This window comes from Falco cherrug, chromosome 15 (genome assembly GCF_023634085.1).
Source record: "Falco cherrug isolate bFalChe1 chromosome 15, bFalChe1.pri, whole genome shotgun sequence".
In the NCBI taxonomy this organism is placed as follows: Eukaryota; Metazoa; Chordata; class Aves; order Falconiformes; family Falconidae; genus Falco; species Falco cherrug.
In genome coordinates, this window is record NC_073711.1 from 22,425,850 (window position 1) to 22,446,555 (window position 20,706).

At 43.1% G+C, this 20,706-nt stretch overlaps 1 protein-coding gene across 2 annotated transcripts in view; it reads left to right on the top strand.

Annotated features, from left to right (window-relative positions):
• LOC102058672 (fibronectin type-III domain-containing protein 3a-like) overlaps positions 1–20,706 on the top strand; it is a 233,106-nt gene that overhangs the window by 42,126 nt on the left and 170,274 nt on the right. The gene's annotated exons all lie outside the window — the stretch shown is intronic.

Genomic DNA, 20,706 nt, shown 5'->3' on the forward strand with positions numbered 1-20,706 from the left:
TGTATGGAAAGCAGCAAAAAATGGCCATCTCTTTATCAGGATTTTCACATGTTTTGGCTTTTTACTGTTAGGTTGTTTAAGAAATGGAGACATCTTCTCAAAAGAATCCTTAACAATTAGTTGATATTAATAAATAATTAACCTCTCTCCAAAAATCATTGACACAATTTATCTCCTGGACCTCCATCTTGAAGATCACGTTTCATTACTGGAAAAGGTTTTTGGTAGCTGACATCTATCTCCTGCTTCCCTGGAAAGAGATGTGCCAGCTGATCTCATCCTTTAAGTTTCCAGTAAACTGAAAAGCACTTAAACATGTGCATGACATGAACAGCAGCATGGAAGTGAGATGGGTCAGTGCTCGGAGGTGCTCAGGACTGTGCCCGTGCTTCATTAGAAAAAGAAAACCTGCCATCTGGCAAAGTGATGTTAGGGTGGGTCCAAGCAAAGCACCAGTGCTTTCAATTTGGAATTAAATAACTTTCTAAAATGTGTGAAAGTGGGGAGCAAAAAGAGCTTTGTTCTTGTAAACCTCAAAGGAGAAATAACTTGGCTTAGGTTTACGCTTTTAACAGGTGGTGGGTTTTTTTCGTTTTAACCACTTCATCTGTGTCTGTTTGAAGGTCAGCCAGTTTCACATCATTTTTTCATGGGAAGCTGAGGGTCTTGCAGATTGTCTCTGCTAGTGATATTCCTGATCAACTATGCAAATATGAAGACCTTGGTAGTTTGGCCTTCTTGGGTAAAAGAAGTTGTCTCTTGTCCATCTTGTTGCAATAAGCCTTTTATAATTGTTTGAAAAATCTGCTATAATGACCAAGTTCCCTTTGAAGCCAATGATACTCTGGATCAGAGTATTAATAAGAAAAGTTATCAAAAAGCTTGCTTGGCATCTGTATTCCAAGAGTCTCGCACTGCTAATTCTCAGCATCTGTGTGCTGCTGCTGGCAGAACTATGGCTCTGCCATCACAGTACCAAGGGGTGTTATTGCCAAAGGGTGCCTGAACTGCAGTTTTAGAGAGCAATTTTGATAATCCATGAGCATTTCTCATGACAAAGATGGAAGGTGGTGGCAGTGGGAGGAAAGCTAGAAAACAGGCACAGGCCGAGGTGTGTTACCTGCCTGAGCCTTCTTCCCAGGATGCAGAAGGCAGAAGAGGGCAAATTTCTGTGATGAGCTGGTTGAATTGTTCAGTTTAGCTCTGTTTTGGGGGGCTTTTTTCCTGCTTTCACCATCCTTTTGTTTCATTGTCTCGGTACCTATTTGAGGGCAGTGTTTTTGTGCATGCCAGTAAGTACACTGAAGAAGTATATTCAGTGTTTTCAGGAAGAAACCTTATTTCTACAGGGGTATTCTAGAGCTTTTTTTTTGGGCAAATGAGCTGACCTGCTTGGAGCAGTAAATCAGAACTGAATAGTAATGCCTAGGAGGAGCTGGTGTTATATGAAGACTTGAAGATCTTGCAAAGCAGAGGTGTTCTCACCCACCCGCTGAACTGCTTAGGCTAGTTCCTCCTCTTGTGTGTTTCTTTCTGAACGCATGATGGCACTACATGCTTTAAGCACTAGTTACAATATTTAATTTTGAAAATAACTGCATGCAAACTTCTAATCCTTTCCTTTACAGGAGCCTGTAAGAGATGAAAGAAGTGTTTATTCCCCCATGCCTAAATAGCTCATCTTCCTTTCCTTTATAAAAACGCAATCTGCTCCTTACTCTTCTCATTTAATTAAGTTCTGCCCTTATTCCTAACGCTGCTGAATTTTCTTTTGGTGCTGTGTCCTGATGCTTTGAATCACAGTGTTTTTGTGCAGGATGGTGCTTCCCTTGTGTAGATAACACAGGTTCGGGTATTTTACTGATGCAGCAATCTGTAGCTCAGGACAGTGCAATGGGAAAAGCCATTTCTGGTATTGGAGTAACAACCATTTCAACAAAGGAAGCTGTCAGTGGTGGAATAAAGAAGAGGACCTTCAGAAGCAGCTGTAGGGGGAGAAATTCTTGCTATGAATATACAGCATGATGATTTAGAGTGTCTCGTGCTAGCTTGGATAAGCAGCTTTTAGAAGAGCTGTTTTTGAAGGGCCGTTATGATTATTTTTTTCCTTATCTTCCCTCTGCTTACAGGGTTCATATGGGTGGCAACAATGTTTTTCCTCTAAAGATATCCTCAGTTTTGTCTGTCAGTAGGTGAATTTATGGAAGGCAATTCTCAGTCTGATGCGTTTTACCAATTGCTGCGAGATTCTAATTTCACCTTCCTTTCGTGTCCCATGGCTGCCCTCTGGTGTTACTGGAGCTCTGTGACTGGACTGGCCCATTATCAGGTTTCTGGTTGTCATGAAGCAGATTTGCATGCAAACTTTGTAGCTTTGCGGTACTGCACGTTTTGTTTTGGGTTGCTTATCTTTTGCCATTACTGCATGTGAGGTTATGATCTAGGACCAGACTTACATTAACAGCCCCTAATACAGGCACCGTTTTGTTCTAACAGACTTGTTTTCCCTAAAAGGTTGTATCTTACAACTGTATTTGTGTTCTTCACTAATGCTTCACAATTTCTACACCTCTTTCTTTGGTGCACCATCTGATTTGACTTCTCTTGTTAAGTTTGACATATATAACTGTTTGGTCTGTGATAGAATGAGAACTTCACATAGCAAAACCACAAGAAATGGCTCTTTTCTCTATTTTTATAGCAACCAAAACCATCCATGCCTATTCCCTTCCTTTGTGTGGGACAATGTTTTTGATGCAGCAAGCCAGGCAATCGCATTGAGTAATTTGGGAGCACCTTGTATTCATTCCTTAAAGCTTTCTGGAGCCACCAGTGGTGTGGGCAGTTTGTGAGAAGTACTGGAGCAGGCTGCTGTGCTGACCAGAGGTTCAAGTTTAACTGGAAAGTGGGTAAAAGCCTGACAAGGAGCAGAACAGATTCATTGCACTGCTTGGCTCAGAGTGACATCTGAGCAATACAGACCTGCTGTAAACAGGCTTATTTTAATTTTTTAAAAGAAAAAGGAGCTGTTTGGAACATAGATGGCTTAAATTATGAATTGTCAGTATCTAACCAGTGGAGAACAAGAAAACTTTGAGCGCCTTGCTATTTCCTCAGGCCCTTGCAATCTTTAATAGCTTCGTTAGCCTCTTAGTTAACTTCAGCAAGCCACAAAACTGAGCAGTACTGACTGCACTCCAAAGGAGTGGCTGCACTGCCCTCAGGAAAGCCAAAGAACATTTGCTTACTGTAAAGAAGATATAAATGCATAAGCCATATGTGGAGTTAGAAAAGATGATGACTGAAATAACAGGCAGAAGGCAGCAAGCATGTGAACTCAAGGCTTACAAGTGTGAGCACTCTCTCACTGAATGCGTGTGCCTAACTATATGATAAATAATACTTTATAGCAGAAGTGTGGGAAAATAAAACATTATTGGATTTAAAATGTGTCAAAACCCCACTCTTAATTAGAGTGCCTTCATGAGGGGGAAGGCTGTGGTTGTCTTGCGTGGGTCAGAGAAGCACAAAGTGATGCAGAGGGAACCCATCTGTTGCTCACAACTGATGTGCCTTAGACAGCTTCTCATGTGCAAGGGCAGAGAATAAAAAAAGAGTATATTCTTGCTTTTCTAGGCACCAGAGTAGAACTGACCATGTGGCTGCTGCAATCGTTTTCTCATTGGAGAATCCTCTCCTTGTGCACAGAACCCAAGTAATTAGATGCATAGAACTGAGAAACATCCTTTACCACCTTGAAGGGTCAGACTTTTCCAAAGACTACCTTAAATAAATGACAGGACAGCAGAGTTCTGAGAGCTATCCTTCAGGGAGAAAAGAGCAGGAATTTGTGCATGCTCTGTACTGCCTTTGGGAGGGGCAGCCCAAGTCCTGAAGACCCAAGGATGTTGAAAGCAAGTCTTAGCGAAGTGCTTTCAACCCTGAAAAGGTTAATTGAGGAGGCCCTAGTCCTAATGACAGTAAGTACAAAACTACCAGTCATTCCCAGACTTTCCTGTGGAGTGTATTGACACAGCGTTCCTGCAGCAGGATGATCGGGAGAGGAGACAAGTTGCTTGTGTGTTCTGGGAATTAAGGCAAACAAAGCATCAGTGCTCCCATATAGCCATACAAAGCATTAATGCTCCCATGTAGCTCTAGCCAACGTCCAGGTCTCATTGGTGAGAATAAAGTTTAATTGAAACTCACCAAAAACTTCTTACTGGTATTGCTAAAAGGGGTCTCCTTTTAAAAGAAACAGTCCTCCTCCTGGTTCCAAATGCTTGATATTAATTTTTCATCTAACTGTATCACCTGCAAATTAAATATGGCAGTGGACACAGTTTAGAGAACATGAGCTCGTGTGATTTGCAGTAAAGCATAAGACACATCCCTGAAAAATCCCTACTTATTCCAAATCTAGGATTGGTGCACATCTCATCTGAAGACTGCAGCACACACACTTCACAGGGCAGTGGTGAAATCAGAATCTAATCTTCAAATAGTACCAGTGAAATTATGACTTGTCACCTACTGGAGCTTTGCTGGGCAGAAAGCAGCAAGAAAGTCTTGGAGATAAGGACTGGCAGGAGCTGGGTGCTAGGGAGCAGTCCTCCCTTTATGAAAACAGCCCCATGGAGGATGCGGTTTGGGTGGGAACGGGGGTGTCAAGTCGTCCACCCATCTTTGGTCATCAGCATTTACCATAGGGGCTGTGCTGCTGCACAGCAAACAGGTTCAAGCAAGTCTCCAGAAACAGGCATTCTACAGAAACTACTCTCAGGTGCTGCTGCTCAGCAAGAGTTCAGGTGCTGAGCAAAGCAGGTGCCTTGGCCCTGAGTGATTTCTGGGCAACTCACATAATAAATTAATAGTTGCCTTCCACAGCAGTCCATAAGCTCTGTGGAGCACCCCACCGCAGGGAGTCTAAGGCTTCAGTCAGTTTGATGGGAAGAGGTGTTGTAATGCAAACTTGTAGTAATAACAGGTCAGTGACGTTTTGCTCAACAGAAAGCTGTCAAGGGATCTCCCTGTCTTCTGCCTGGTCAATATTTAGGAATTATTATATGTGTGCACGTAGTAACAAGGAAGCAATTCCCTCACCTCTTAGCTCCAATATCGTTGCGTGTGCATCTTGCACCTTGCTGGCTTTCTTGGTACTAGCAATGATGTGTTTCTCCGTCCTGACTTCTTATACTAGCACACAGTCATTTCTGTAGAAGAAAACAGGATGAGCTGGTGGTGTGGATCCTTTTTCGGCTGGGAAACTTTGGTGTAGGAGTTGATGACATCAGTGATTCTGAACCTCTCTGTCTCTATTGTAGTGCCTGTGAGACTTTCAGCACATAGAATCATTTAGGCTGGAAAAAGACCTTTAGGATCATCAAATCCAACTTTTAACCCAGGACTGCCAAGTCCACCACTAAACCACGTCCCTAAGCACCCCTTGGGGGCGGAGGGGGTGGTTATAACAAAGCAGCTCGTGCTGGTTTAACTTATCTTCCCATTTCATGCTTTATATTCTGTTTTCTTTCTTTCCTATCTGTCCTACATTACCTCCCTCTTCTGACCCATTATGTCTGCTCCCTAGCTAGCTCTCGCTTTCCCTCTAGTTCTTACAGCTTTTCTTCTACTTTACCTTTTTTTTTTTTTTGTTTGTCCGAGCCTATCTTGCCCCTTCATGTCTCTTTCCCGGTTGTCTGCATGTCCCCTTTTCATCTCTCTTTTTTTTCCTTGCATCCTTAATTTCCCTGGGGTCATGGGAGGGCTCTGAGCTCTATCTCTCTCCTCTACTTTTTAATTAGGTAGAAGCATTCAAGCCATTTAACCAATCCATATTAGCTGATCCCAACCTCAGTGCTGATTCTTTAATGCAGGGTAACACATTTCACTGGGTAAAATCAAGCTAAGGGGTAAGTTGAGGACTTGCATTTGGGGAGCAACAGCTGCTGGGCAACATCCAGGTGGATTTCCAAGGGCAGGTAGATGGCTGCAAAGCCAGTACTAGGGCTGATTTTACCTTTAAAAGTGGCAAAAGACTCTGTAAGCAGGACCTGCCTAAGGGTGGGTGACAACTCTGTATCAGCCACGTGGCAAGTGTGGAAATGCAGGCTGCTAATGAATGCATTCCTCTTCAGGGTCTCCCTCCAGATGAAAGGCAGAAAAGTGTTGGGATCACCCTCATACCTGATCCTGTATCATCAGTCCTGCAACGTGTGAGGAATATCATCTGCCCACAGCCACCAGCCAGTGTCATCCCCATGATTACATCCTGCTTCTTACTGAGCATTGTGCCTTTGGATCAGAGGTAAGGAGTCGGTGCCTAGCTGTTGAGTATGCAAACCCCTCTTTTGGGTACACCATGTTTTTATTGTTCTTGAAAGATGAAAGAAAAAGATGTTTCATGTTCTAGATATTTACTCTGAGATGGGATGCTTTGTGTTTTTGTTTCTCATGGTGTCTAATGAGCCATCCCAGTGACACTCAAGAGAACAGGGGAAGACACACGGGAGTGTGCTTAGAAATGGCCCTGGACCCTGGACCAGCCAGGTACCCTAACCTCAGCTCTCATTTAAATGTGCACCAGAGCTTCAAAGACCAAAGAGAAATACTGACATTGCCTATAAACTAATTTCTTGATATTTTGAAATAATTGCACAGCTGTTGTCCCAGCAGTTCTAACATGAAATGTGTCAGCAGTGGTTTAGCATCACATGGCCAGGCATGCTGGTCATGGTAGGATGACTGGCCACCTGAAGTGAAACCCAGCACACCTGGATATTCACAGTCAAGTAATGACCAGCTGCCTCCTTCCCACTGGTAGGTTTTACTTAAGTGTTGAGCTTTTAGAGAGGAAGAACAATGCTGTCAACATGCAGGCCATGGAAGCACTCATGCATGAAGCCCCTGTGCTAGTGCATGCAGTGGTTTGCTGCTTCAGGTGTCCAGACTGCAGGAGTTTGCAGACTCCGGATATTACGCCTTGTTTTGTTGGTTTGACTGTGCAATTCGGTGAGTGTCTGGGGTTTTTGTTGTTTTAAGGAAAAACTGTCTGTCTCATTTCCATACTTAGGGAAGAACACCCTATACAAACAGCTCCAATTCTGATACAGAAATATAGTATACAGAGAACAGGAACCTTGGCATGACCCCTGAGCTAGGTCTGGCTTCTTCCAAGTCCATAATAGCTCAGAACCAGCTCAGCAGAGAGCTCCTAAAGGCCAATTTCTTTTTTTCCCTTGGGTTTTGGGGGGTGGCTGGAGGAAGGTCTTCACAGAGCTCTCTGAAAGTTGCATTTGGGGTCAGCATCAGTCCTACCTGTGTCACACCTCTGAGCTGAAGCCACTGATGGGGGTGTACTTGTTCAGAAGCAAACAGATGGTATGCAGCATGCTGGGCAGGTTTTGTTCTTTTCTGTATATTTCTAAATAAACAGTATAAATGCCAGTCCAGCTAATGGAGAAAATCCAGACTGTTTAAAGGGAGGTTAGGTTCTGTGTCAGCAATCTGTTCTGTGTCTTCCTCTGTCAGTCGGTGTGACTATAAAAGATAACTGCTTCAACATTAGGGACTACAACAGAGAAGATTAAAAATGTTTCTGCATGATTCTCCGAAGTATACACCCCTGAAAAGAAAGCCTCCTTTGCTCTCTTGCCCTATATCTTCACTCGAAAGCTTGCCTCTTCCATTAGGAACATGTTTTAAGTGATGTATGGATATATAGGCCACCCGGGGAGAGCAGACCAAGAATTTGCAGATCCTAAAATGAAGGATTTTCACATTGAATGAGTTCTTACTTTTAAATAGATCAAGCTTAAAAATAAGCCCAGTTGTTCTTGTGTGTTCAGCATCAGATTTCCTGCAGAAGTAATAGTAATAAGGTATTTAAATAATGACCTTTCCCCACTATCCTAAAGCTAGCTTAAAAAGAGTTGGGGGTGGGGGTGGGGGCAGTGGGGAAGCTATGGAAATTCAAACTTGCCAGGCCATATGCACAGGATTACAGTTTGACTATGAATCAAGAAACAAAAGGAACTGGATTAAAAGTCTTTTTATCTGAATACACATCTTCAGCAGTGATCACTTGTAATCAAAATTCCTTGCCTGATTTCCTGCTGACGACATAAGACTGCAAGCCTGGCTGCAGTACAAGAGGAGCTAAACCGAACCTATTTTCCGTCGCTATGGTGCTAGGAACAAATAGCCTTTTTTAGGATAGTCTCCAAAATACCACTGGAGCTTGCTAGTGAACACAGTCATTCAGCTTCTGAATTACCTGCATGCCTTTGTATTTCAATTTATCTTCTGTTTCCTTAGTTAAAACATTCGTTTCCATATGGGGATGGACCTTCCTTCCTCACTGGCTTCTCGTGTTCCCAGTGTGAACAAAAGAGCATGAATCTGAAACTTGCTATCTACCACCAGCTTTTTTCCTGGGAAACTAACTGGCAACCTGGCAATCACTGTGATCACTTGGTTTTAGCCAATTGCTTCTTGAGGTCTGGAATTGTGTGAAATGCTATGCTTTCACTGAGCTTCGTCATTACAAAAATGACTGGGGAGATGGAGGATTTGTAAGAATTATTTTCTTTAGTCCTGTGAAATTACTGAGGTGGGAGGACTTTTTCCATGGTGTGAGGCTGCAGTCAGACTATGCTGTTCCGTCCAAAGTAAGATGTGACCTTGAGCTGCACAATCCGACTCTATTTGATAAGCACCTCACAGTTCTGGCTTAGTGTTATAAAGCTGAGCTGCGCAGCTTTCATCAGCTCTATAAGGTGCCTGTAGGCTTCTCAGAGCCCCTGGCTTTGCACGTGGGGCCAAGCACATTAAAAATTAACTGGCTGAATTCTTCCTGTGAATGTGCCCTTTAACATATCTCTGAAAGTTTGTGATGTGGCTCAGCCTATCCAGTGCAACATCAATGATACAGATACCAGGCCCAGTCTCTGGTACCTATCCAGAGCAGCCATGCATAGGCTATTGCAAAAAGAAAGAAAGGAAGGGGGGTAAAGGAGAGTAAAAATACACTTGATATGTTTTCATGAGAGCACGCTGTGGAATATGCTCTTTCACTTTAAACTCTGCTTTGCAGAGGAAGTAAATTTGATCTCTGCTCCTTGCCTAGAGCCCTTAGGTTTCTTTCTGTAGCAGTCAAGTGAGACAAAGCCAGCAAAAAATATATCCTGTTCTAGCCATTGGTCTCACCCTGCTCCAGCTGCAACTGTCTGTTTAGCCTTACCAGATGAAATTTTACTGCTGGAGCTTGGGCTATGAAACTGAGCAAGTTTTATGAGGAACTGCTTTAAATCACCTGTGTTACCCATCTCCCCCTGGTGAAAAATTTAGCAGAAGAGCAAGGGAAAGAGCAATCCAGGAGAGAGGTGTGAAAATATTGCCAGCAATGGCTGCTGAAAAAAGCACTGTTGGCTCACAGATCCCCCCACAGTGTTTGCTTAAATTTCCCATTTGAAGCACAGATGACTCTGGTGTTGCTCACCATTGCCAAATAAAGATGATTTTTAATGGTGAGATGGTACAGCTAAGAAGCACTGCATGAGTCAGGGCAATTGTACTGTTTATATGTAGACTGCTTCTATAGTGAAAAGCATTAAACATATCCATTAGGAGCATAGGCCATGTCCTTTCCTGCAAAGCATCCAGAGAGCACCCTTGTCTGAGACTGGTACCCATAACAGCTCTTATTTCCCAAACAAATCCCTTGTCAGGATGGGAACTCTTGCCTTGGATTCTCCCTCCCTAACACAGACAGAAAGATACAAAGATAGGCAGGACCTACTTCTGAGAGCTCCCACGCATAAGACAAGTCACTGTTGAACAGAAGGGTAATTCCAGCTGTAGCTGTTAACTCCACACACCACAAATTTCTTTATGTAATCAGGAACTTGTTCCATCCATCTGCTGTGTAGATTAGTTTGTAGCATTTCCTTTTTTACTGAGATGTCCTTTTTGTACCGCGATCCTCCAGCCGTGTGCTTTCCTGTGAGTCCTTCCCATGGCTCTGTACTGCAGCGTGTTTTCCCAGTGCCGGGGCCAGGCATTCGGCTCCCTGAAATCCCTGCCAATTCTAATCTGCAGCTCAAGTAACTTGGCACCCATTTCCCACAAAGACCCTCGGTATCCTACACCTCTGTGCACGCCTCAGACACTTATATTTATCTTTGCCTCATTAGGGCTCATCTGCTACAGAGTTTCTGCAGATGTTTCTTTATTTAAAGCATACTTTATGAAGGGAAGGAAAGGAGAGACACATGCAGAGGAAGGAGGTGTGTTTCATAGCGTTGCTTACTCTGAAGCAACTCTGATGCCAGGAAAATGTGCACGTCACTCATAATTCTTTTTGTCTAATCTGTTCTTTCCTCCTATTTCCCCCTCCAAAAAAACATCAACAGGAATTCCCTGCTTCCTTACTAATTACACCTCTGTCTACAATAAACCAAGAAGGTCTATCAGTGAGGCAGTATGTGGTCAAATGATGGTTGGAACTGCTTAGCAGGAAATTTGGTAGGAAAATACAAGTTCAGCAGCTTAGCAGGCTTTATTTTTAGGGTGCGTGAGCTTGTTTAACTCGGATGTAAACTGCCAGTTTTCTATTGTTGTCAGATGGCTCCTGTCCCACCAGGCTGAGTCAAACTGGTGACTCATGGGCAAGAAGTTGCTTTGGCAGTGGGTTGTGATTTTCTTTCCTCCTCCAGTCTGAGATGTTGAAGATGATAAAACCTCCAGCCTAAGATGACAAAACTTGTTTGCAAAACTAGTTTCCAGCTTGTTCTTGTAAAAAACAAAACAAAACACAACCTGTTTGTAATCAAAAAAACATTGCATTGCAAAACTTTTTGAAAAGCACCTGAGGTATTGAAGTTGGGTGCTTTTGCAGTTGGTGTGGGCTGTCTCTGCTCATGCTCTGGGCTGGCCAGGTGCAAGCCAAGCCCCGAATGGAAACAGCAGGGATGTGTTAGCTAAGCGTTGTTCCTTGGCCAGCAACCCCTGCCGAGAGCTGGGATTTATTAAACCTGGAGCACAGTGCTGTACTGAGGCAGGGAAAGGGATTTCAGGTGTAAGCTGGCTGGCATCTAGCCAGCTTGGCAAGTGGATGTAAAATCCTGTGGAAGATTCAAGCCTGTATGTTATTTGGGGAAGTTCATATTCCAATTCCAGCACACAACCTCTCTCTCTTTCCTCTCCCTCAGCCTTCCTCCTCCCATATCCTTTCCCTCCTCTGTAGTACGAGCTACTCCTAGAAGTCACTAAATTAGTTCCTTGAGTTACATACATGCAGGATTATCTTGGACTCCTTACTGTGCTCACTGCTTACCCTTCTGCCCTTTTGGCTCTTTAAAGCATTGTGTGCAGTCGGATACCGGCTGGGATACAGCAAGGGCAAGCTTTCAGGCCATCGCCTGTAGAGATGAGAAAACCTTTACAGCATTTCTGGTGGTTTTGTCTTACCATGTGCTCTGAAGCAGGTTAGGGAGTCTGGTGCCTTGCAGGAGAGCAGCAGCTGAGCAGTGCAGGGCATGCATCACTTCAAGCACTCCCATGTCTTACACCCAGGTGTGCAGTAAAGCCTGGGTCAGTCTGTGCGTAGTGGAGCTGGAAGGCAGCAAGTCTGACTTGTTTTTTTTAAGCTGTTTCTTCAGGCTTACAGCACCTTGCAAAGATCCTCCAAGTTCACTTAGAAGTTATGTAGAAGTAACCAGATGTGACCTTTTTTCAGTTATCAGAGTCATCAAGAGGTGTTTGGATCTAATGACTTGTCACCTTGCCTGGCAGGCATGTGGTTCAGAGCGCCGGTTCCCCTACGTGTGAGCTTTCTCCTCTGCATTAGGGTACACTAGGCGTTGCTGTGGCAGCTGTTCAGGCGCCGACAACATGAATTGTTGCTGTCAGTCTTGAATTATGCTCGACCATGCCCCTTAAAATGAGTAGCAAGTCTCTCACTCTAATACAACTTCTTGTTCTGTAGATCTCATCAATGTGGAAAAAGATGGATGGCCTTAGCAGAAGGTACAATTAGAAACTTATTTAGTAGCCTACTACAGCATGACACTTACTCCTGCTTCTGGCAGGCTTATATTGGTTTAACTCTGTGACTGGAGTACTGAAGGGTCTGTTATGAGTTCATAGTTTGCTAACTATGTAAGTTTGTTTACCCTTTATTTTACTTCTAAAGGACCTTACTCATTGTGAGTTTCTTACTGTAGCACATACTGGGCCCTTCACTGAAATGTTAGATCACACAGTGTCTGAGGTTTTGGTGTCAGACAAATCCACATGTGATTTTTGAAAAGCCCTAAATAGCCAAAATGTCCAGTTCTGCAGTTTTTATATCAAAGTCTAGCTCAAGGCCATGGCAGTCTGTCACATACAAGGACTCCTCGAGAACTCGGGCAATTGTTCTCACTGCTTGAGAGTGGTTATTCTGATTTTTATTTTTATTTTTCTCCTCTTTGGCCTTGTGACTGATCCATACACTCAAACCATTCTGCTTTGTCTAACAGAAGTGATAACTCCCCCCTCAGCTGCAGGCTTCCTGATAACCACAAAGGATGCGTTTAACAGTATTGTTTAGCTCTTTTCCAAGGTCGTGTTGCTATATCAGCAGAAAATACCCTGATGTGAGAGCTGGAGTGCAAACCCAAACAGATTAAGATAACTAAATAAAAATGGAGTATGAGTCAAGCTGTCAAAGGAAGGTGATTATTTGCTGCGGTGTGTATGCAGCCAGCTAGATTATGTAGCAAAACGACGTATCCAATGGGTTAATTTCTATATTGAACAGTGAAATAGTGTTTGAATCACCATTGATAATTTGGTTTGAACTACAGGTATGCTGCCTTTGTGCTGACTTCTAAGGATGAGGTGCTAGTCTTATCAGCTAGGGAGTTTCAGCGTTCAGGTGTTGTATTTAAGACTTCACATGGAAATCAAAATCCATCTCCACTACACATCTACCCTTTATTCTGGGAGAGGAGCTCTGGTGTGCTGACCTGAGCTGCAAAGCTGGCTTTAAGAGATCCTGTTGGTTTACCCCCACAGACACCCTCCCCTCAGTTGTGCCAGCACAACCATTGATGGTATAGAGCTCTTAACAGGAACCTGGTTAAATGATCCAGGTTAAAAATAAACACCCATTTTCGGGGGGAGGTGGTGGAAATAAGAGTTATTTTTAAACCACATCACTGCAGTGATCTGGTAGACAATGTGACCTCCTAAGCAGTTGTTGCACAGCTCAAGGGCAGTGGAAGAACAAGAGGGGTGTGGGCAGAAGAGTAGGCAGCAGCCTCTGAAATCAGTTTTTCTCCTCCACCTCTTGAAAAAGAGGGACAATTGAATTGTGAACACTGGTTTCAGAGAGTATCAATTAACCAACATGGGTTATATTTAATGGGGGAGTTGTAGAACAAATATTTGGGAATGAGTGACTGCTGCATAACAGCATCTTATGTGGACCTCCCCTATCCTTGTTTCCACCTGTGATCCCTAGCTGCTACACTGGTTTGTGATGATGAGATAATATATGGGAACAAGATAGGCATCTGAACTGCCAAACAGCAGCCGTATTTATGGCTGTACCAACTTCATGACAAACAGGTCTTGCCAATATTCCCCTTTCTCTTGAATTGGGTTGGTTCTACCATGCAGGTATGTGTTGTTTCACACATGCAAATGGGAGAGGGGTTGGAAAATGAAAAATTACTCTCATGAGCAACGCTAAGGGAAGATGCACTTCAAATTATATAATTTGCAATGTAAAATCTTTAGCGGAGGAATTTTAATAGGAACCCTTGGCCCCTTTTTCTGTGGCCTCCTAGCTGTTACACATGCCAAGTGACCACTGCCAGTAGCAAAACCAGCATAACCAGTGACCAGAAACAGAAAATGCCTTCTCCAGATACTACTGCTAGAAGAACATTTAGCAGGATGTGATTGTTGGACTTGAGGCTGAAATTTGTTCTCCAGTGTATCTGAACCCCTTTTCCTGCACAAACCTGAAAATGAATTAAGGTCACCTCAGATTACTTCCTGGGTATGGTTGCAGCCAGGTAGCTAAATGCCTGGATTTATACTGATTTTAAGAAGTAATTTTGCATACTTGATATTGTTCACATGCAGGAAACTTTGTTTCTCTCTGATAGCTCTACAGCTGTGTGAGTGAATCTCTGCTGTACACTCAAGCTCTGTATGAGCGGTGCTGATCATGCTGTTTATAACAATTTTTTTTTGCTAAATGTCTATATTGCCTTATCTGGAGCAGCATGGTCAGCATTTCACATTGCTGAATCATGCCCTATGCTTACACAGGGCTTTATTGTGGTGTGGTGTTTTTAGCCCAGGTTGTGAGTGCATTACTACACAGGTACTGCACAAAACTGGTATGGAGAGTGACAGAGCAAGCTAGAATCGGTAATATTGATAAATGACAGGATGCCACTGTTAGAACATAGGATAATTTTTTTCCCTGGGACCTGTGTAAAATTTGTGAAAATATTTCCCAACCCAAGACTACATCTGTGCAGTGGAAAGCAATCCTCCCTGTGATACCTGTGTGCTGATCCGATGCTGTGCCATGGGACACCTCTATTTAAAGCACTTTAACCTACTCCCTAATGCAGCTCGTATTGATTTAGTACATGAAATAACACCTCCACTGCGTATCTGCTGCTAACTTTGCATTCTTCAAGTGTGCCATGTGGTTCTCAGACTCCTTGTGTAAGATCTCAGTGCTCACTTTTGCCGAGATGGCTTTTCTGCCATCTCACTTCCAGAGATAACACAGCTTGATGCCAGCTTTGGAAGCAGCATAGTCCTTCCAGTGGTCAAAAGATTAATTTTCTACCATTAGCGTGAGGACACAGATTTTGTGCTATGGTTGAGTTTGAAATTAATGTGTAACATCCAAAACACCAAGTCTAGAAAGAGGTTTTCTTTTTCCCTTAGAGAAGATACCTGCCCTCTCTTCCTCTTTGGGCTGAGTGTGTGTTACAGTAGGAACAGTAAACAGATCACAACAGATAACAGTAACAGATTACAACAGTAAACAAACTCCTTCCAGCAAGGCATGGGAAACAGAAAATGTGAGGGTGAAAGAGGGACTGCAGACATGCATGCTGAAGGGAAGGGCAGTTGTGGAAGGCACAAGCGAAGACAGAAGGTGTTTTGGCAGCGCAGGTTCTGTCTTTGTCATCCTGTGCTGGAGAGAGAGATGGGAACTGGGAGAAACAAATTTATTGAATATGTTCAGTGGCAACTGCTTTGGTCTTATCTGTCTGTTGTGGTCTTAGGATGCTGAATCTCAGAAGTGATCTAGTGAGTAAGTTCCAAGAAAGGCATTCCATGACTGCAGAGACAGTTGAGGTTAATGATGCACTGCCTCAGAAGCAGCTGGGAGGATTTGTATGAAACGAGAAAAAGGAATGACTGGTTTCCCATGCTTATGGTTTCCAGGAAATTCTCCATGTGTGCTGGATGTACTCAGTTTGAGATCTACAGAACTTAAATTTAAATATTATTGCAGTTGATATATATATTTATAGAAGTCAGAGTAAATAAGCACACTCACACATACTGTTTTCCAGAAAAAACTTTCCTTTTTCATTATACACACACATGCACACACATACACACAGATACATAAAAGAACAAACAGTGCAAAACATGCATGTTGTTAAGTTCTCTACAATATTTATATTGGTCAAAATCCCCCAGGCAGAGAAAAGCTAGCACAGGAGTTTCTTAGGTACTGGACAGTGAAGTATTCTGGGAAAACATATGCACAGTGATCCTGAAGAGAAACCACCCGACTCTTTGCTTGCCCCAGTGTTTTAGGTGTGTGTGTCCTGTTGTTTTTGTATGGAAGTTAAACTTCAGAATCAAACCCACGAACAGCCGGCTGTGTTAAACACTATTTTTAAGTGACATTTTCCAGAGGAAAAAAAAAAACAGGAATGGCACTATGCTTTGCTGTGAAATGTGCCCATTTTGTAGAGGTTAAAATCACTGTCTTAAATAGCAAGCTTAAGACTGTGTATCTTCTGCCCTCCCTTTCTCCCAACTCAGCAGGGTCCAAAACTCCACCAGCCCTTTTCATTGTGAGGACCTCCAGCAGACATAGACCTTTGCAGATGTCTGCATCTGCTCTGTCTACAGCTCTGCTCCGCAGTCCTTCACACATCTGTTGGTGCAAACTCACTATGTTTCACTTCTACAGAGAGGGGCAGAATAAGTTCTTATTAATATACCCAGATATTGACAGAACAAACAGGAAAAGGAGAAGATTCCAGCAGCTGAAATCGGTACCTAGGGAAAGGGATCTTTGACCGCTGCTGTGGGGCGTAAAAAATGTGTTTTGAGTAGATCTTCCTTGCTTTCTAGGCTTTTTGAGTGGATCATCTTGAATCTCCCAGAAACTTAATTTTCCAAACAAGTCATCTCTATAGTACAGCATCTTGGGGTTGGTTTGAGTTATGGTCCTTAGGAGTGAGTCAGAGAGTGAATGCACAGCTCATACCTACACAGGACTCTCAGGGGTAAGCTTGAGGTCAGCATTTAGAAGTTAAAATTACAGCTTTTCCAGCATTAGGGGGGAAAACAGGGCTTGGACTTGTAATCTTCTGAACAACAGCTCTGCCTTTTTCTTAAATTAATGCTGAGCAACATAATCTGCTACTGAAATGAGGACTGTTTTGTTTCTGTTCTTATTTGCGGTCTGTCCTTTTGGACATGGCAACGCTGCACTCGGGGAATGCTTGTTCCGCAGGCAGCAGAGGAGGGGGTGCCTTTCCCGACCCTTTCTGCAGGACTGTCACCTTTGTGCAGCTGGCCGCCGCATGGAGCGTGCGGCATGCGGGAGCATGGCAGTGGTGTGCCCAGCATGTACTGCTCTGCCTGTTCGGCTTGGCCTTTGCAGCCTGAGTTGGTGATATTTTGAGTATCTCCGTGCTGTGGGTGGGCTGTGGAAACAGCCTCAGCTGTTCCCCTCAGTTCCCTCACACCTTTTATTTTTTGCTTTCTCTAGAGGACTGCGTAGACACACTTTCACAGGAACCGCTGTTGTCTGTGGTTGTCCCTGTTCTGAGACATTTCCTAGATGGTAATTTCCTGCCCATTTTACAGCAAATCCATCTACTGGGAATGACATGGAGTGTTACTGGGGAGCTCTTTAGGGACACCGGCCTTCAAGAAGATCATCAGAGGTGCTGTATAAGCTTATCAGTGTGAAAGGTCCCCTTTTCCTTCACCAGCTGTTTGTCGGAGGGAAGCTCTCTGGGTTATACAGCTTGGTTTTGCTGGGTAAAGGGCAGGGAGGGAGAGCAGAGAGTCTCGCTCCATCATCCACACAGCACCTCAGGGAGAACTTCCTAACAATGTCACAGGGATTTTTGTAGAGAGACCTAGAGACTGAATCCATGCAGCAGGTCTGCAGCAAGCAAGCTTTGGAGGAACAGAGCCTCGCTGTCTGAGCAGCTCTGTGCTTGCACGTACAGCACAGGAACTTTTCATCCTTCTTACTCAAGGAGCCAGCACACAACTTTTATATGTGACTTGTGCTGCCTCTTTGCCCTTGCATTTCATAAACTTGAGCCTGGGTAGTTAGCACTGATTTTACAAAGCTGGTGTAGATTTACGTTGTCCCACAAACACCTGGCATCTTTCATCTGATGTAGAGCCTGTTGTGTTACTACGAAAAGCCTGCTGTAAGAGGAGGGGCTTTCATGGTGGCTGTAATACTGGGCCCTGCTTTCTTCCCCCTATCATGACATCTACCATGAAAACTCACACTGGCATGGAATCTTGCAGATGTGTGCACATAAAAAGGTGAGTTTGGGCAGAGTGTTTTTCAGATTGCCTTTCAGAGCTTCAGCTTTGCAGCAAGGCAATGAGCTGCAAAGCTGGCGGCTAGCTTATAGTGAATGCATTGCATATGGAGGACTGGGGAATAGGAAGAGTGAACTGGCTGGGAGCAACAAATTCCTTGATTAATGCTGTATGTTTAGCATCTGAGAGGATTGCTGGGTCTGGTTTCTCAGCTTCAGCTAGATAAAGGCATCAACTTCTAATTAATTTGATTTTTGGTTTTAAACTCATAGTTCTGGTGTGTGCCATTTGCTAACAATAGCCCTTTGTCAGACACAGAAGGAACACTCAGCTGCACCTCAGCCAGAACTGTGAATCCACTTTTCTTTTACCACCATCACTCCTTCCATCTTGGCTTTACCAACATCTGAAAAATTACTCTTCCTCTCTCTGAATGCATAATTGGTTGGTTATACATAAACCGTAGAGCTTTACTTGGTATACCTGACCTAGAAAAAAAGACTAGTCAAGAACTATCCTACCAGATGTCTGTGTCAGTCAACATATGATCTCCATATAATTTATAAGGTATTAAATTACAAAATAATGAATCTTTTCAGTTAGCATTTTGGCACATGATGATGGTATTACATTTTATGTGAGAATATCGACCACAGCTCTTGCCCCATAAAACTGCAAACAGAAACTTGTAAGCATTGGCACTAGTTTCGCTTAGAAAAAGACACCCATTATGCTCGGATTACAGTTAAGCTATGTACGTTCAGCCTGGAGGTTGTCCAGTCACACGCAGTTCTTTCCCCTCTCTCTCCTTTAACATTTCCTTAAGAAGCCTAGTGGTTTCTAGGTTAGATTTTTTTTTTTCTTTTTTCCTTCTCTTGGATTTAACTAGAGGAAGGTCTGTGGGGCAGAAGGTCTTCCAGGATTCTTCCAAATGAGATATTCCTCTGCTGTCGGCTCTGAGGTGCTGGGCCAAATTCTGTTCTTGCTTACACTGGAGCAACTGAGCAGCCACCATGTGTGAAAACAGCCCTGTCCCACAAAGATCCCAAACCCCATGTAACTCGGGAATCTTCTTGCTTGCAAGTGGAAAGAAGCAGCTTTAATATCAGATTTACAAGCTGACAGTTATATGTTGCCTGTTGAGAGCAAGCTTTTTAATCTCTTTGTAAAACTGACGTAATAAGGGGGTTTGCCTTGGAGAACACTTACTCATGTACCATATTATTTTTCTTGCAAATAGGAAGATGGTTTTAAATGCGCCCTCAGCTTTTTAGTGATTCCCTCTCTCTCCCATCCCTAAAAACTGAGCTCTTGTTTCATTGCATACAATTTTTAACAAACAGTTAATGGTAGGGCAGTGGAACAGGGGTGTGCTGCCTCTTTTGCACAGCTTAGGACACATCAAAGTTTGTAGATGGTTTCACTCCCCCCTCTTCTTCATGTCACAGCGCAGTGGTGTGAAGGATACACCCAGGAAAACCCTGCCTGTATCGAAGCGGGTAAAATTCCTCTTGCCTCGCTTTGCATTTTGATGTGAAGTTATGGAAACAGCTTCTCTGAAATAGTTACATTTTATGGCAGGTGTTGAAACTGGCTCATCGGTCAAAGGAAATACGATTTTTAAGAAGCTCTCTAAACAGTTTGATTCAGGTCTGTATGGGAAGCAAAGTGGCACAGCACTTTGTGTATAGTTAAATGGCAAATACTGATGCTTCTTAAAATACAACTTATTGCTTCTGTTTGAGGCAAACCTTTCCCAGCTGCTGACAAATTCACTGTAATTGACTGTGCCCTTGTCCTGTCACATCTACCGCATGCCACCAACTAGTTTGGATGATCTGTCCTTGTTTTCATTTTGTTTCTGCTCCAAAGTGGTGTTGTCTGAGGATTTAATATACAGCAAAAACCTCCCAAGCCAGTCTTGTGTACACGTTTCTAGGAGATATAATAGTTTGGCTGCTCTCATACTCCCTGCGTATGAGTTGATCGTATAGTTTTCTGCAGTAGGAGCCAAAAGCCAGGGGCACTAGATAAGTGACAGTCATTTTAGGGCTGAAATAGAATGGTCTCTGGGGTCTGTCTTAGCTGTGGTAAGCAACTGGCTTTTTTATTCAAAGTGAATGTAGTGCTAAATAAATATTCCCATCAAAGCATTAACATTTTTTTGCAGCTGAATTCTCTTCACACTTCAAAAACCTCTGTTGCTTTAAGTAGCAATCGCATTTGATGTGTAGCTCTCAACATCTTGTGAGGCTTGATCTGACAGACTTAAGATAAATAGTTGAGTGGAAAACATCTGTTCAATATTTTGTCTGCCTTTTTTTTTGGCAACATAGTCCTAGAAGTAGCTTTGTGCTGTACTGTGGAAAATGTAGCATACTGATCTAACAAGCTGTAACTTCATACTTTTTCAAGTTAAATTGTTTTTCTCATTTATCTGTCTTACACTTAAGAATGAATCAGCCTGTTAAGGTCAGTATTGCTTCAGATATGAAACAATGGCTGGAGAAATGAACCAGTAAAATGGTAAACTAGTAAAATGCAATGACATACAGAGAGTAAAATTTCCATATATTTCTATAATATATACCTATAAAAGAAATGCAGGACATGTAATAAATTAATTGAAAAACAAGAAAACATTGCTGTAACCAACTAAGAAAAGAGTGTGGCTAATTTGTTTTACTTACTCTTCTTTTGGAGTTAGTTTGAGACCCTCTAGTTTAATTAGTTGACTGTATAGCAAAAACCAGCAAGCAATCACTTACAAGATTTTCTCTTAATTACATGCTCTGACACCAACTGTCTGGAGCCAAACAAGCTCTTTAGTGAGGTCAGCCCTCTGCGGTTCTTCAGCCCTTCAGCTGC